At 33.8% G+C, this 16,647-nt stretch overlaps 1 long non-coding RNA gene across 1 annotated transcript in view; it reads left to right on the top strand.

Moving 5' to 3' along the window:
• LOC141571709 (uncharacterized) overlaps positions 1-12,008 on the top strand; it is a 30,505-nt gene extending 18,497 nt beyond the window's left edge. Inside the window, exons 3-4 of the long non-coding RNA XR_012496743.1 lie at positions 10,754-10,863; positions 11,804-12,008. This is a non-coding gene — a long non-coding RNA (uncharacterized LOC141571709). The remainder of the gene's footprint in view (positions 1-10,753; positions 10,864-11,803) is intronic.
• Positions 12,009-16,647: the final 4,639 nt, after the last annotated feature.

Here is a 16,647-nt window from a genome sequence, read left to right as displayed (position 1 = left end):
CTTTAGCTAACAGAATAGATCTTGCCACTCTGATCACTGTATTTTACCAAAATAAGAAAGGAGTATGACTTGACCAAAATAGAGAGAGGAGTATGATTTGACATAAGATAATTAATAGAAAAGAGGCAGCTTTGATAAGGAGCAAGGAATTGTTAGATTTCTATGTATTCTTTTCCTCTGCATTCTTTCCCGCTGCTCTAGGGTCAGATCACACAGAGACATGGAATGAAGCACAAGAAAAATAGGTGGAAGGTTTTAGAAATTCCTAAGGAAAAAGCTAAGGGTATAACTTTGTAAGGAGTAGACCAAAAGGCTGAAAAACTTAGAAAAATTTTAAGCATTTCCAAAAAGAACAATTGGCATTTCCTAAAGGAAAAAAATGGTGTCCATCAAATGCTATAGTAAATACGCCCATGGGAAGAATCTGGAGATATAGCCCTTAGCAAGATCTCAGATTGCCATTGATTTTGGTATCTACGAGACCCCGAGTAGGGAAAACAACAGGGCTAAGAGAACCCCTGGGCCAGAAAAGGCCTGAGTTCTATACATGGGAGCTACAGAACGCAAAGACATCTTGAACTGAGGTTATAGCAGGGCCACAGACTTCATCTGGGAGGGTCGACGCCATACCCTAAGAAAAACAGTTGAGGACAGTAGCTGCTCCTGTGAACACCAATGCAACATGCCCAATAATCAAAAGAAATAAAGGACTTACTTTCCAGTGGAGCAAGTGAGGGTCTATGACGATCAGAAGACACCTTCTAGCCTCTGTCCTTTCACGACATGGATACTTTTCCCTGAGCATACACATCACCTGGAGAAAAAGAGGCAAAAAGAATCCTTGAAAGGGAGCAATAGATCTGACAAATAAATCTTGAAGATTTAACCTAAAGGAATTCTATGCATACATCAGACAAAACTAAAATTAACTAGTTTAAGCACTCTCTCATCTTTTAACCGTGACATAGAGGTTTTGTCTCAAGATGATGACAATTACAGAAATTTTTAGTGTGTAAATTTACACATTCATTTGTAATGTGTACATTTTGCTTTAGTAACCTATATTTTAAAAACCTGCTTGAGCATGTTTATTGATTTGTTTCTTTTATAATCCTTGAAATTTTCAAATTTTGCTAGAATCCATCTAGGTGTGCATTTTTTTTAATGAATTTCGTCTACACACTCAGATGAGGAAAATGAGGAAATTTTTTAAATGAGGAAAATTCTTTGCTCCTCTGCATTGTTTCTCACCATCTCTTAGGCTTCTCTACTAACTGCCTACTTCAACTCATCTCGTGCCTTGTGCTGCTATGCTTGGGGCTTCTGGGTGACACGGCAGTGGGAGAAGAGGCCAGGTCAGGACACACTTAAGGGTATTTGTTAAAACTAAGCAAGGATTGATGTTTGTGCCCAGTCATGATACAGACTCCCAGTGCCTCCAGCTGAACACCTTTCTCTTTTTAATAGAGATGAGATGAAATCTTAGCACTGTGACCTTGGGTTTGGCAATGATATGACACCAAGGTCACAAGTAATAAAAGAGAAGATTAACTGATGCACTTTATTAATAGTAAAAACTTTTGTGCCGCAAAAGTTATCATGAAGAATGTGGAAAACCCACAGACTGGGAGAAACTATTTGGAAGTCATATATCTGATAAAGGATTTGTATCCAGAATATATAAAGCACTACTACAATTCAATAATAAAAGATAAATAACTCAAGTTTTAAAAAAGCAAAAGATTTGAATAGACATTTCTTCGAAAAACATATAGAAATGGCCAACAAACAAATGAAAAGTTGCTCAGCTTTATCAGTCATGCAAATCAAATGCACAATCCAGAGCAAAAGCCCAATGAGATAACACGTCATACCCACCCCCCCAGAATGTATTTATATACATTCTGTAACAACGATTGATGAAGATGTAGAAGAACCTGGAAACCCTAATACAATTGGAAACATAAAATTATGCAGTCACTTTCAAAAACAGTTTGAAAGTTACTTGAAATATTAAGATAGAATTACCATATGACGCAGCTATTCCACTCCTAGGTCTCTATCCAAAATAAATGAAAACATATGTCCACGCAAAAAGTTGTACACAAATGTTCCTATCTACGTTATTCATAATAGACAAAAAATGGAAATCTCTCCTCAACAGATGAAGAAAATGTGGTGATCCATACAATAGAATATAACTTGGTAGTAAAAAGGAATGCAGTACTGATACTTGCCACAGCAGAAATGAAAGACGCCAGTTACAAATGACCATATATTATTTGGCTCCATGTATATGAAATGCCCAGAACAGGCAAATATATAGAGAAAGAAAGTAGATTAGCGGTTGTGTAGGGCTCGGAGTAGGAGGTGGAACTAGGGAGTGACTGCTAATAGGTACAAGATAGCTTTTTGAAGTGATAAAAATATTCAAAAATTATATTACGGTGATTGTTGCAAAACTCCGTAGTATGTGAAAACCATTGATTGTATTGCACACTTTAAGGGGGTAAAAAATATGGTTCTATAAATGATATATTAATAAAGGTGCTGTTTAATTTTTTTTTTTTTTTTTTTTAAGCAATACAAGAAAGAGCCACACATATACTCTCCCTAGCAAGGGCCTGGTACTACTTCCAGATCCATCCAGATATTATATACTACTCTTCTGGCACAGGCCTGACCCATCAGATGACCAGCAGAATTACCACACAATAGATCAAAATCATCATTCATGAAGCTGTTGATGAAACATGACATTTGTTAAAAATATGAGATATTTTTGGTCAATGTAAAATGGACAAAAGTGTGATTTATAACAAAATCAGTGTAGGAAGGTTTAAAATATTTGGATAGATGTGTGAGTGAGGAGGAAAGGAATGACCATGTAAATCTTGTAAGAGAAAAGTGGCTGCCAGGCCTTCTGGTCAGTGATATAAGTCTTAAGGGTGATGGGTGGAAGCTTGACATTCCTCTCACTTGTCTAGACAGATTGTTCTGTTTCTGGGGTCTAGGCTTGAGTTAGCTAATGGCCTACCTGTGTTGCAGCAATTAGAGATCATAGCTTCCAAAAATTAAAAACATCGATTACTCTATTTAAATTAGAGTGATTTGAAATTGGCATGTGTTAGATGTTTTCATATGTATTTTGTAAGGGCAGTGAATGCAAGAGAATTAGGAGGGGGTAGATAATCACTTTTGTAACCTATGAGTGAGATAATTGTATTTTAAACTTCTTCCACATGAACTTAACTTTCTCTGCCATGTTCTCTCATGGAACTGATTGTGATTTTACCAGTTCCTTCACATAAAAAGAAATATCAGTGGTCATTCCTTTGCCAAACACATCTGTCCTGCCTTTTCCTAAATACTCTTTTCTCTATCAATGGTTTTCTCTTCCTCTGATGGAGAATCAACTCTTTTACCTGTCTTTTTGACTTTGGCCACTCTCACCGTAGGATAACCATTGAACTCCATGCTCAATCCTACCCCCTCTAGTCAGCAATTTGTTTATCTTCAGGCTCTTTGGATTCACACAAGAACAAGATTTTAAAGAACCACGTTTTCCCAAGTAGTTGATTTGAATCTAACCATTGAAAAATACTTAATTCCTCTTTTGAATGTCTTCTACCTCACCCTACTAGAGTTGGGCAATGAGGAGAATTCTTCAAAATTACTATTTGAAAATATTTTGTGTTTAACCAGTATATAATATTGTATTTAAGATAGAAAATAACTGGCCAGTGATTTCAGAATGCAAGGGAACTTCTATTCAAATAAGAAATAAAGACATTCTGAATTAGACTGTCTTGCCTTTTCCACAAATCTCTGTTGCCGCTTTTGGCTGCTATTAAATATGTGTTAAAATTTTTGTGATAGCAATGCATACCAAGAGAAACGTCTCTTGATTGGGGGCACACTTGGGGTCATCTGAAATCTCTGCATTTTAGGGCAAGGGCCAGACATGTTTCTGCCAGGCCACGCACAATCTCATACCATAGGATGCCACCAGGCAAGATTCCCGCTGCTTCTGCAGGGCCTTGCCCTTTCCCTCAGGTACCAGACCAGCAAGCTCAAAAATAGAGAGAGCACAGTTAAACATAATTTTCATCTTGAGACTATGAAATCCTCGATAAAAGCCACACATATGGAAAAAATATAGGGTGCAATTATCACTAGTAAGTGCCAAGAATGGTCTTATAGCTTGAACTTATATCTCGTATTATTTAACTTAATTTGAGTTAAATATGATTCTTCACATTAATAGAAGAAATGTTTTAATAAAACTCAAGTTAGGGTAGGAAATTGTTTCTGTTATTGTTTAAGAAGATCCAAAAATCGTGCTTTTAGGATGATGTGACTCTTCTATGAAGAATTAATGGGTTCTAGTGCCTGGTGATGAACCCCCTCTTTTAAGACAGAAAGGAATAGACAGACAAATAGTCTAAAAAAAAGCAATAAAAGTAAAAGCTTGCAGCAAACCAACCAGAAGCCCACCCTGAGGCCTTCCCTGGTCTCCTTTATTCTCAAAATCCTACATACCCTTTCCAATTACCTAGAGGAAGAAACAGGTGGGAGATTAAATGCCAAATGCAGCACAGGAGACCATAAAGATTTATAAAACATCTTATAGAGGAGAAGGGAAGCATGCTGACTATTGAGAAAGGGCTTTAACCTACAAGAGAAGGGAGATAAAGACTTAGATGGGATATGTGTTTATTGTCCGTAAGTGCCACCCCTTGAGACATTTGGTACGAATAATAGAGAGGCAAAGGGAATTACTGGTAAAGACTAACCAAACTCAAGAACAGAGTGAGCCTAACCACCCTCCCCAGAAGACCACATATATTTCTGGATATAAAGGTATAAGTCTAGAAATAGTATGGTTTAAGCACCTATCCTGATGTCAGGAAAACTATAGGTACTTAATAATTGGTATAATTATTCCACATTAAAGATGTTGATAGAGTATAACTTGGAGAGTTGGTACAAGAAAATTGGCTGGAAACTGCAGTTTGAATTTTCATGGACTATACCCCTTGTCCATGCGCGCGCGCGCACACACACACACACACACACACACACATCCTGAAACATGAAACCACAGCCGTGTGATCTAAGAATATCTCACATTTGAACATGTTACAAGGTACTTTTACCTACACTATATCACCTCAGGATTAACTTGAGACCTGGTGTAATTATCCTAAATTTACTAATAAAGAATTTGGTTCAGAAAAAGTCATACAGCTTATTTAAAAAAAGGAAAATTATGATTTAATATGTGTGACTCACAAAATAAGCATAAAATATGTTTTTTTTCCATCAAATCTGTTATATATTTTTAATTCAGGGTCTCAACTCCTGCTCCCCGCGCCAGAATGCAGGATATGGTGAGGCCTAAAAGGAGCATCAATGGAGCCATGGATAGGGGGCTCATACCACTATATTCTCGTGGGCGGCTGGGTTGAAGACACACTCTGCAACCTGCCATCCGCTTCTCTGCCAACCAACGCCCCAGCGTAGCCACGGCAGTTATATTAGTGGTTAATGGCTAACCGGTAATAGCTGGTGGCCAACTAGTCACAGCTGATGGCCATCTAATACCTGAGCCAGCACCTTTCCATGTGAGGCTGAGAGCCTGGAAACTGCTCTCCTGGCTCTGTCCCCACAATATTTGTCAATAATTTAAAGGCAAAAAAACCCTGATTGATGTGTTTTTGGTAACACCTTTTTTTAGACTACTTTTGAATATCTATGATTGAAGTGTTCAAAAAGAACATTGATCACTATGGGATAAATTACTTGAATGAATTACGAAGAAAAGTTCTGATTTTTGTGCAAGGGGTGTATTCTAGACTAAGGATTTTTCTTAAGATTCTGAAATTAAACATATGCCTCCAAACCCCGAAGACTGATTTCCTTCTGAAGGCCACCATCTCCTCTCCTCTACATGAGGAATTCATATTCCTTTTAGTAATGTTAGGTTGATCTATCAATCAAACAAAGAATTTGATCTTGTTACTCTAAGAGAGTTGCCTTAAGCACTTTGCAAAGCATCTCTACATTGATTAACAATAAATGATGTCTCTGCTGCCCTACTGGATTTTCTAAAGTTGGGGAGATAAGGGGTAAATGAACAACAGCCAACCATCTCTCTAAGTGCTTTACAATAACTCATTTAATCCTCACAACACCCATGTGAGCACAAGTACTATTGTTAACCCCATTTTACAGATAACAAGCTGAGGCATAGAGAGGTTAAATAATCTGCCCAAGTTTACCCAGTTCTCTATCTACCTAGTAGATAACAGACCTGAGACAGAGAACCAGACATTCTGGCGCCACCTGCTTTCAATGCCACGGTGGTAAAGATAGAAATTTAGGTTCATTCTCACAGAGAAAATGTTATTAAGGCCTAGACTGAACAGATAACATGGGAATAAAGACGAAAAAGAAAAGGCAAAAATCAATTCTTAAAAAAGTATGACAAACCCTGGAGACTGGCGATGCATATGAATCGAGAGCAGTGGGAAAACCAGTGTTTCTTGTCTGGAAATGGGAATAAAGGGATCACTGATTGAAATGGGGTGCAAATGTGTTATGAGGAAGGAAAAAAATGACAACAGCTTGATCCTCAAGTATATTTTGAGTATATTCTATTTCTTTTTTCATTAGAAGAAATTCAATTTAAGATGAAGAGAGGAAGAGAGGGGAAAGGAGAACGTTTCAAAGAATAAGGTTAAAGTCATCACAGCTTGACTGAATCTTAAAAATCAAAAAGTATGCCAGAATAGCAGGTATTTGAGACTCACTGTTAGAAACAATTTTATTTTAAACACATGTGCTTTCTTAATGATACTGCTAGCTTGGTGGCTGTGCAGCCTGCCTTCAGCAGGAAGTGCTGATTTGCTTAATTTTATTAAGCCCATAAGAAAGGTAAATCTGTCTCCTGAACTTAAAAGGCCTCTGCTCCAAAGTAAGTTTGACATGGACCAATAATCACCCTGACATTCCTGTGGCTTTGCCTGCTCTCAAAGCTGCTGAGTGGCACCAAGAGGAAGAACCTGGTTGAACAAGCCTCGTTATAACAATGGCCCATCCTGCCAGGCCTGGGAAGGGATAATATCCCTAAAACAGCACAAGTAGGGATGCTGCACATTAGGCTCCACCACGGTGGATGCCCTTGGGGAGAGGGTTTGGAAAGTTCTTGAAGCCAACAGTGGCAGAGAGAATGACGTGTTTCCTGAAGTTAACAATGGAGTTGCTTGTGAGAATGGCCTTTGGAAATTGCATGCTTTACAAAAGTGAACTCCGCAAACTGGGCATACCCAAAGAGCAGGGATCATATTTTGGTCACCATTGTATCTCCAAAATACCATAAGTCCTGGTCCTGAGCAAATGGTCTCTACCCAGGTGATGCCATTAGAAGCTTGCTTCTGTGAAGGGTGGTCATCCCAGTTTGCAGAGGAGAGTCTTAGTTTACTTTTTGGTCCTAGGAGCCTGTTCAGTTGGCATAAGTCCAAGTGTTTTAACTTTTTCCCCAAGAATTATTATTAACAGTGGCATAAAAAATAAGTCGGGGAAAGTCTAGTAGACGTCAACTTGATTTCCAGCTTCTGTCCTTTTCTTACTGGCAGGAGGTATGAGTTACAACTACACTGAAGGATGACCAGTGATAGCCTCTCTCTCTCTCTCTCTCTCTCTCTCTCTCTCTCTCTCTCTCCCTCTCTTTCTATTTTTATTTATTTTTGTATCCTTTCCAGATTCAAGGAGAAGGTGTAGGGCATTCAGATATGAGCAGCCAACCCCTTTTGTTTTGGTGGTAGTAAAAGAAGTGTTAGATACTGCTCCCCCACCAGCCACTTGGTGTAATGGCCAGTTGTGTTGCAGCCTATGGGGACATCAAGATTCATAAAACCACCAGGATCCTAGAAGGAAGTGTCATTGCCATATATATATATATATTAGATATATATGTGTATATATATATATATATATATATATTAGATATATATGTGTATATATATATATGTATATTAGATATATATGTGTACATATACATATGTTCACCTATGTATAGAAAATAGAGACTGAGAACTCTAGTCTTAAAATATACAGCAAGTGATTTGAATACTCTTGTTATAGGGATGTCATTGACCAATATAGATCTATAGCTATTTATCATATTGTTTGCTTATACTCTTTGAATTTTGCAATAAATCCTTTTGTCATCAATGTACTCAAAAATGAAAGTGTGTGTTTAATTAAAAAATTTTTTTCAATTAAACTTTAAAATTTCTAATTTAATTTTAAGTAATTTATACGTAAATAATTAATTTTAAGTAATTAAATTTAAGTTTAATTTTAAGTGATAAATTAAATTTTAATTTTTAAATTAAGTACTAAGCTTCCTATTCATCACAAAGGCCATAGTGATATCACTGAGCAGATGACAACTAGTGGCCAAAAATTCTGCTAGGAAGTTAGCAGCATCAACTAAAAATTATTATTTTATGAAGACTGTGCCCAAAAGGACTATTTACATATGCAAACACAAAAGGTATCTTTATATTATCACTCTGTGAAGAATGAGTTTTCATTTATGTCAAATGACTGTTGGTGTAACTTAATGTTGCTCATTTTCATTTTTGTGCATGCATAAAGCAGGAAGTGATAGCAGAAGATACTGTGGCTCCATTAGTAGTAGAACTTCTCAGGTTTAAAGGATTTCAGATTTGTATCAGCAGATGCCTCAAAATGAAAATCAGTTAATTCCAATAAGATGTCTTTTTTCTATTTTTCCATATGGTTGCTGGAATCAAAGCAAAGCTTTTGAGATTTATTCTCTCAAGGGTGAAAAATCTAACATTGTGAATTACAAAAAACGCAACATTGAAGTTATAGTATTTGTTATTGTGGTGATAGTATGAGTAGAAAATTTTGTGGAGCATAGCACCATGGTAATAACAATGTTAAGAAACCTATAGAAATGTATATGGAATTGATTGTATGTGCCCGTAATTCACAATTTCTTCCAAACAAGTAATAAAATTCTACCAATTGAGATAGAAGTGACAATGGTCAGAATCTACAAATATTTTTATATGTACACAGGTGGAATAACTAAACTGTCATGATAAAACTAATATCAAATAAAAAATGTTTTCAGCATGGCAGTATACTCTTTCTCTCTTTGCAGCCTCTGATCACTAAGATTTTAGGAATGTGTAAGTCTTTGAATAAACTACTTTATAAATCAACCTTAATGTCCTCCAATCATATTGATGTTTTCTTATAAATGATTTCTCCAAATTTTGGTTGCATTTGTTCAAAGTTGGAAACTTTTAAGCAAGGTATTCAACAAATGGTGTGGCAAAAAAAGGAACTTTACGTTGAAGCTTTTAGCAAATTGAAATTGTTGAAAACTGTATCTTGCATACAGGAAGACTTTTATCTCTACAAAAGCAATGGAGAGCTGAACAATTAAACAGTGAGATCACAGACAGTGTATAAAATCCAGTTTTGAGATTGCATGACAGCTTTGACTATCTGACTTGTGGGAAGAATTCGTTGATAAATCTCCTATTTTTTAAGTAAATAAATTTATATCCTGCATTGGAATGGAATAAAATTTTTAAAAACCCACAATTTTGCAACATCTAAATTTGGTGAAACTTTCAGGGAAATCATAAATAGAATGACTTATTTGACAAATGTTGTCTTATAAAAATATTTGTTAAAGGAAGCTGCTCTAAATGGAAGCAAAAAGGCAGTGCCTGTGAAAATATTTGGGCTGAAATATTTATCCATTTCAGTATAAAATAAATTGGAATTGAGAATGTAATTCATTTAGCAGAATTTATTCGTAGATTACCAGCTCCCTCAGCACATTTAAGGAAAATATTTTCTTACCTACTTTGCAAAGAAATATTTAATGATGTCAATAATTTCAAAATTTTAAACATAAAATTCTAATTAAGAAATATCACAGACAATTTGATGGAAAAAATAAAAATAGTAAGTCCACATTGTAAAAAACACATTCCTCTTGTTTTGGACATGGTATTAGAAACAGATTCAGCTAAGTAACTAACTAAAGTATGTGAATATGTTCCAGGACAATCCCTTTTCTAATAGTTTAAATAATCAGTATAATCTTTTAAAGTTTTTTAATGTGTACAAATATACATTAGTTTTATCTTTAAGGAACAACTTCAGTTTTGAAATTAATTTTTTAATAGAATTGCTTTGTAGGTCCATGAACAAAATACTAAAAAATTTCAGACAATAAATAATATTTTCAAACACTAAATAATCTTTCTAAAAATTATATAAATTTATTTTTAGTGCTCCCTTTCACTCTCAATGTATCCCATAAATTTTAAGGCCATCCTTATTTTGGGCATCCAAATCAGTTTCTGAAGTCTGAGAAAAAGCTATAATTTGTCTTCTTACAGATGCTGCAGGTATTTCATGTAAATCTAACATTCATATTGATCTCTATTTAAGAGAATATTGTGCCCATGGAAGTGTTCCTAAAGCTCCTGGGGAGAAGATGTAATCACATTAAGCCAAGTTTTAGTTCTTGAGAAATCAGTGGCCCAACACTGTGATAGAGGCCTGTTCATCATAGGAAATACAACAGTTGGTCAGTGTAAACTCTTGGTGGCTGTGAAAGGTGGTTGGGTGAAATTTATGAGGTGGTATTGCTCTACTTCTGTTCAACTCTTTTTTTTTTTTTTTTTTTAAGGACAGATCACCTGTGCTCCAGCTGCTGCCTTTCAGTGACTGCAGTGTATAGTTTTGAGTGGCAGTGAAATTTTGACGCTATTGGGCGGTGATGTACTAGTGAACCCAGAGGTGGTGAATCAAAATCTGAGATATTTTTCTCACTGTATCGGATTACAAAACAGTTCACAGGATTTAAAGGCTACGTTTTCCTTGGTAGCCTTGTGGGGGTTCCCAGAAGAAGACAATCTTTTCATTTGCACAACTGTTTACAATAATTTAGAAGATAATTTAATCTTCATTTTATATTTTAATCTAAGGAGTGAGGCAAATTTATTCTATACAGTAAAGAGCAAGCACAAGCTTTGATATATAGCTCTTTCCTGTGCCTAGTGAGACAAAGTGGGACATTTAATAGGTTATCTTCCATCCCCACTTGCCATGTTTCCTTAGTAAACACAATCCCCTTTTACAATCATGGTGACAGTGTTATCTCCAAATTTACCACTAGATTTTGGAAGATATCTCACCCACCACTTTATTTCCTGCTTTCTCACTGAGTGAGTAGTCACAGGTATTAGCTGCCAAATCTTCCCACCTCAAGTGTAAGTACATGATGATTGCAGTATATCATATGGTCAGAGGCATGGATGTACCTCAGAGCCCAGCTTTGCCCAGACTACAGTCAACCATGGGCCATGAATGAGTCACACACTCCCACCTTAAGGGAAAGCTTTCTTGGGTCTGTGCAAATGAGTATTAGAATTAGCTATATTTTCACTTAGTATATAATACATGATACCCCTTCTTTGATTTTTCTGTACTCATGTTGCTAATCAAAATAACAAAAAACAGTACATTCAAGCAATTGTACGTGTTACTGCGCTGGAATAAAATCTGACAATGACAGCTTCTGAGATTATTAATTAAAATAATAATGATAGTGACAAATAATAGTAATAATAACAGTGATACTGATATATACCAGGCACTATGCTCAGCATTTTACATATCATTTAATTTTCACAACTGACTCTTTAAGATCAATACTATTATTATCCCCATTTTACAGATAAGAAAACTACAGCACAGAGAGATTAAGTCTCTTGCTCAAGGTCATACAGCTACTAAGTGAGAGAACAGGGAATTGAATCAAGCTGCCTGGATCCCAAGGTCATGCTCATAACAGATTATACAGGTTTGTATTACATTGGCTTGCATCCCTGGAAGAAACCCTACTTCAATATGATGAACTATTTAAAAAATATTTTAATGAGGTTTGCTAGCACTTTCTTAATGTTTTCTCATTGTAGATAAGTGATATGGTTTTCATTTTTTGTGTGTTTTCCTTTTTTGTGTGTTTGTACATATATATTATAATTTTTTAATGTTTTATTTTCTATTTTTGTCAGATTTTATTAGTGTCTGACTTTCATAAAATAGGAAGTTTTCCATATTTTCTATGTCCTAAGACAAATTAAAAAAGCATATAACCTTTAGAAAATTGAAACTACTAAGTATAAAACTCTGAATCTGAACCTTTTTCTTGGAGTTAATGAGTACACAGCTGTGTGAAGTGTCCTCTTGCAAATTTTTAATATCTTCAATATCCATTTATTCTATAAATATTTACTACAGCCTGCTACACCCATGAGGTATTAGATTATGGATGTGCTAGGTTTTAGATAAATAAAATGAGTAAGACAAAGCCTTGGGAATTAAAAAGCTTACTATGAATTCAGTTTTTATTATGTCCCTTTTTGATTTCTAACATTATTTGTATTGGTGTTTTTAATTTCTTGACTAGAATTTAAACAAAATTTTGTTTGTTTTATTTCACTTTTCCCCAAGAATCAGTTCTCAGATTCATTTATTAATTGTATTTTTATACTTATATTTTTTATAATTATATATTTTAAAAGGAAAATAGAAAAAAAAATTATTTTCCTACTTTCTAAGTAATTGACTGATGTTATTTATTTTCTCCTAAGAAGATGTTTTAAAATTTCAAACGCTCAATTGTCACCTTTTGAAATAATACAATCCCATAAATCTGCATAATTATCTGAATATAGCTTTGGTTGCATCCTATATAACTTGATATTAATATCCTTATTTTTATTGAAATTATATTGCATTTATATTTTTCCTTTTATTGTCCCAGTTGTATGAATAATATTTAAGTGGATATAAAGATAATAGCATGTTTACATTACTGACTTTGCTTTTAAATTTGGATATGTGTACCTCGTGGTAAAATGTTATCTAAAAATTTCTACTATTTAGAATTTGTTGAGAATTTCAGTATGTTTCATGATCATGTAAATGTTATATATTTGTTTATACAATTCTTTGTTTTATGCTTTTCAATCTATTAACATCGTGTTAATTAAATCCTTTGTCATCAATTTTTTTATCACATTTGACCCAAACTCATAGATAGCAATATTAATTTATATAGCATTACAGTTTTTTAGGGGGTTAATTCTCTAACAATCTTCATTGTAAATTCCTTTATCAAAATAGTATCACCCTTCTTGTCTCTTTAGTTTGTTTTGCCATTAATTTTACTTGGTTGGATTTTAATATTGATAAATCTGATATCTATTTTCATTTGCCTACTAAGCCATTATTATCCAATAGTCAGTCAACTTTTTGTACCATTTTCTTTATCATATAGCGCTTGTAAGCAGCACACAGTTGAATTTGTTATATAAAGTGCCATGTTTTATTATTAAAGGACATTAAATAACATATCCATTGTCATTGGTGAGGTTTGTTTTTCTGTCATCTTAAGAGAGTACATTCTTTTAGTTTTTAAAATTTTTTTTCTGTTTTCCTTGTGGTCTTTTTATGATATGATTTTGTTTGTTTTTAATCTTCCAGTAAAATTCTATGAATATTTATCTTTAAGTTTTTCAAATCAACTCAAATAAATATTTATCTTAAAAATCAAAACAGGAAAGAAAATATATACTTTTGATTTTCTAAGATTTGGAATTTGGGGTTTATTCCCCTACACTCTTATACCAAGTTACACATTTTTATAAATTCAACCATGAATTATAGATTTTACAAATATTGTGAAATGTTAATTTTATGACATTTGCACTTGAGTTTTTAATCATAGTTATAGTAATTATTCGGTCTTGCAGTATTTACTGTAATTGTTTTTTTAAATGCTATCAGTGTTTTGTTCCTTAGTGTAACGGATTATATTGTTAAGAAATTTTACCAGAAACATTTATAGGAATTTTGTTTTCTTTGTTCCTATACATCTGAGAATACTGTTCTGTGACTTCCACATTTTGAATGTGTATAAATTATTCAAATATAAGTGCCCTAAAATTATTCCTTTTAATTCTCAGATATAGTGTTTATGGGGAATTTTTAGATTACGTCAATTTCTGTAAATTGTAGGTAACCCGTTCTTTTATCTCTGTAGATTTTTTTTAGAATTATTTAATCTTAAAAAATTTTAATGTTGCCACCATATATTTGAGACATGGATACCTTGTTTTTTGGGTTTTGTTCTTTTTGCCTGGGGTAAAAACCTGTTGTCTTTTCAATTCAGGATGTCTCTTTAATTACATGTTTGATTATTGTTTTTTGTTTTATTTGCTTCTATTCTTTCTTAAATTAAATATGCTGATTTTACATTTTATATATTCTTTATCATTTTGTCTCTTTTACTTGTTCTAATTATTTTCTGTAATCCTTACATTATGGAAAATTTTCTCAAATTTGTTTCTGTTATTAATTCAACTTTCTGCTTTCATAATTTTGTTTATTACTGCTCTCAATTAACTTTGAATTTCTAATATGTTGATACTTTTATTATATTCTTTTAAGCCATTAAATACTTTCCTCATTCCAGTTTAAACTGCATGTCAACTAGCTAAAAATTAATTAGTTCCTGACATATTTTCATTAGTACTTTTCTTTCTTCATAGAAACACTATTTTACTAAAATCCCAAAGTAGCTAGCGCATATATATATATATATATATATATATATATATATATATATATATAAATTTTTTCCCATTTTCATAGGTAAATTACCTTAAGAATGTGACTTTCCTAAGAGTCTTCAGGGTAATAATTAGCATTTGGCTCTGTGAATATAGGGAGAAGAATTTAGAAATGCAAGTGATTTTTAACTATGCATCAGAATTAAATGGAGAGTTCTTAAAAAAATTAGTTTCTCAATAATGAATGTCAACTACAAGTTTATATATATATATATATATATATATATACATGTATATATATATATATATATATATATATATATATATATATATATATATATATACTTACAAGAAGTGGAGTACAGGAGTACAGCATTAGGAATAGACACAGTGGAAATATATTGGCTGTGTGCAATGTCAGAGGGATACTGGATGGGGGGAGGGAGGTTGACAGTGTGAAGGATATAAATGATAAATGTCTAACTATTACTTTGTTTTGTGCACCTAAAACTAATAAAGAAAATAATTAGTTTCTATGCCCCTTCTCATTTATTTCCTGATATGTGTAGGTTTATGGTTGGTCCAGTCAAATTTCTTGTTTTTTTATTTTGCTTTTTAGTTTTTGTCTCTTTTCACAGAACCACAGATGATACTTATAATGAGGTAAGTTTGAAGACTACTGGACTAAAAAATATTAAGCTCCTAATAGAAGAGATGCACTTGGAAAACTACCCCCCCCTCTTTATCCTGTATATAACCCCTCAAAGAAGGTTTTATTTACCTCAGGTTTTAAGGTGAATATATATTTCAGCCCACCCATCACTCCTTTTGAAACTAGTGACATAGTTTTTTCGTTGTTTTTTTTTAATTAAAATTTATTGGGATGACAACGGTTAGTTAAATTACATAGCTTTTTTAATTCCCAGAATATAAATTAGCTGCCATCTCCCAGTAGATTTGACAGCCACTTTTCCCTCCACATTAGCACTCACTTCTTGTGTTCCTGAGACACTGCCGGAATATAACAGCTACCTATTATTGAGCATTTAATCTTTATGTGCATTCTCCCATTTAATCATCTTAATAACTCGAAGGAGATATGTAGCATTATACTCATTTTGAAGATGAGTAAAAATGGGCTTCAAAACGTTAAGTAATGCATTCATGACCACACAACTGGTGAAGCCAGAATAAGAAGAGTAATCATTTAACTTCAAAATCTAGTCTCTTATCTACTGTTCCACCACATGGTTATATGGACATCCTGAAGAATAAATAAAACACTATGCTACATCTCTGAGTTTCTTTTTCCTTCACTCCAGTAAGAACACAACCTACTAGGCCCCTGGCAGTGTAGTAAGTGTGTGCTTTACGGGAAGAAGCCAGTATTTAGTATTGAAAGAAAAGAAGGAATCAGTGCTTAGCTGCATAGATGCAGATGGTCCTCAAAAAAGAAATCAATTTTCAAGAGCAAATGGTTATTAAAGTATAATCAACCTCAAAAGATTTTGGAGAGAAAAATCCTTATATGTGAGTAAATTGTGCTCTTTATTTTTCATGCAAATATTTGGCACTGGGAAAGAGGCCAAGTGAAACATCTGTAAACAGTTTGATACTGTCCATTGTACTTTTAATCAATAAGTGTCATTTGAAAATTTGTCCTCTTGTCACTCATCTTGCTCAGGCTGTTGTCAATCTTTTAGAAAGATTTTTCTTCAGATGCATAAAACTGGTGAGAAGTCAGGTCACAGTAGGTATTTTCTCTCATGAAACAAATGTTTTGCATATCCAATGAAACTTATGATATCAATAATTAAGAGATTTAAAACACTGAAAGAATAGGATGAAGATGAAAAAGAAATACTACGTCAGAGGGGCAATAGATTGGTGGAGGGGGTTATCACTTTGTGAAGGGTGAAATGCTAACCATTGCATTGTTTTG

The sequence above is a fragment of the Rhinolophus sinicus genome, linkage group LG05 (genome assembly GCF_036562045.2).
Source record: "Rhinolophus sinicus isolate RSC01 linkage group LG05, ASM3656204v1, whole genome shotgun sequence".
Lineage (NCBI taxonomy): Eukaryota > Metazoa > Chordata > Mammalia > Chiroptera > Rhinolophidae > Rhinolophus > Rhinolophus sinicus.
The sequence above is the reverse complement of the archived record's forward strand: the minus strand, read 5'-3'. Positions and strand labels throughout refer to the sequence as shown.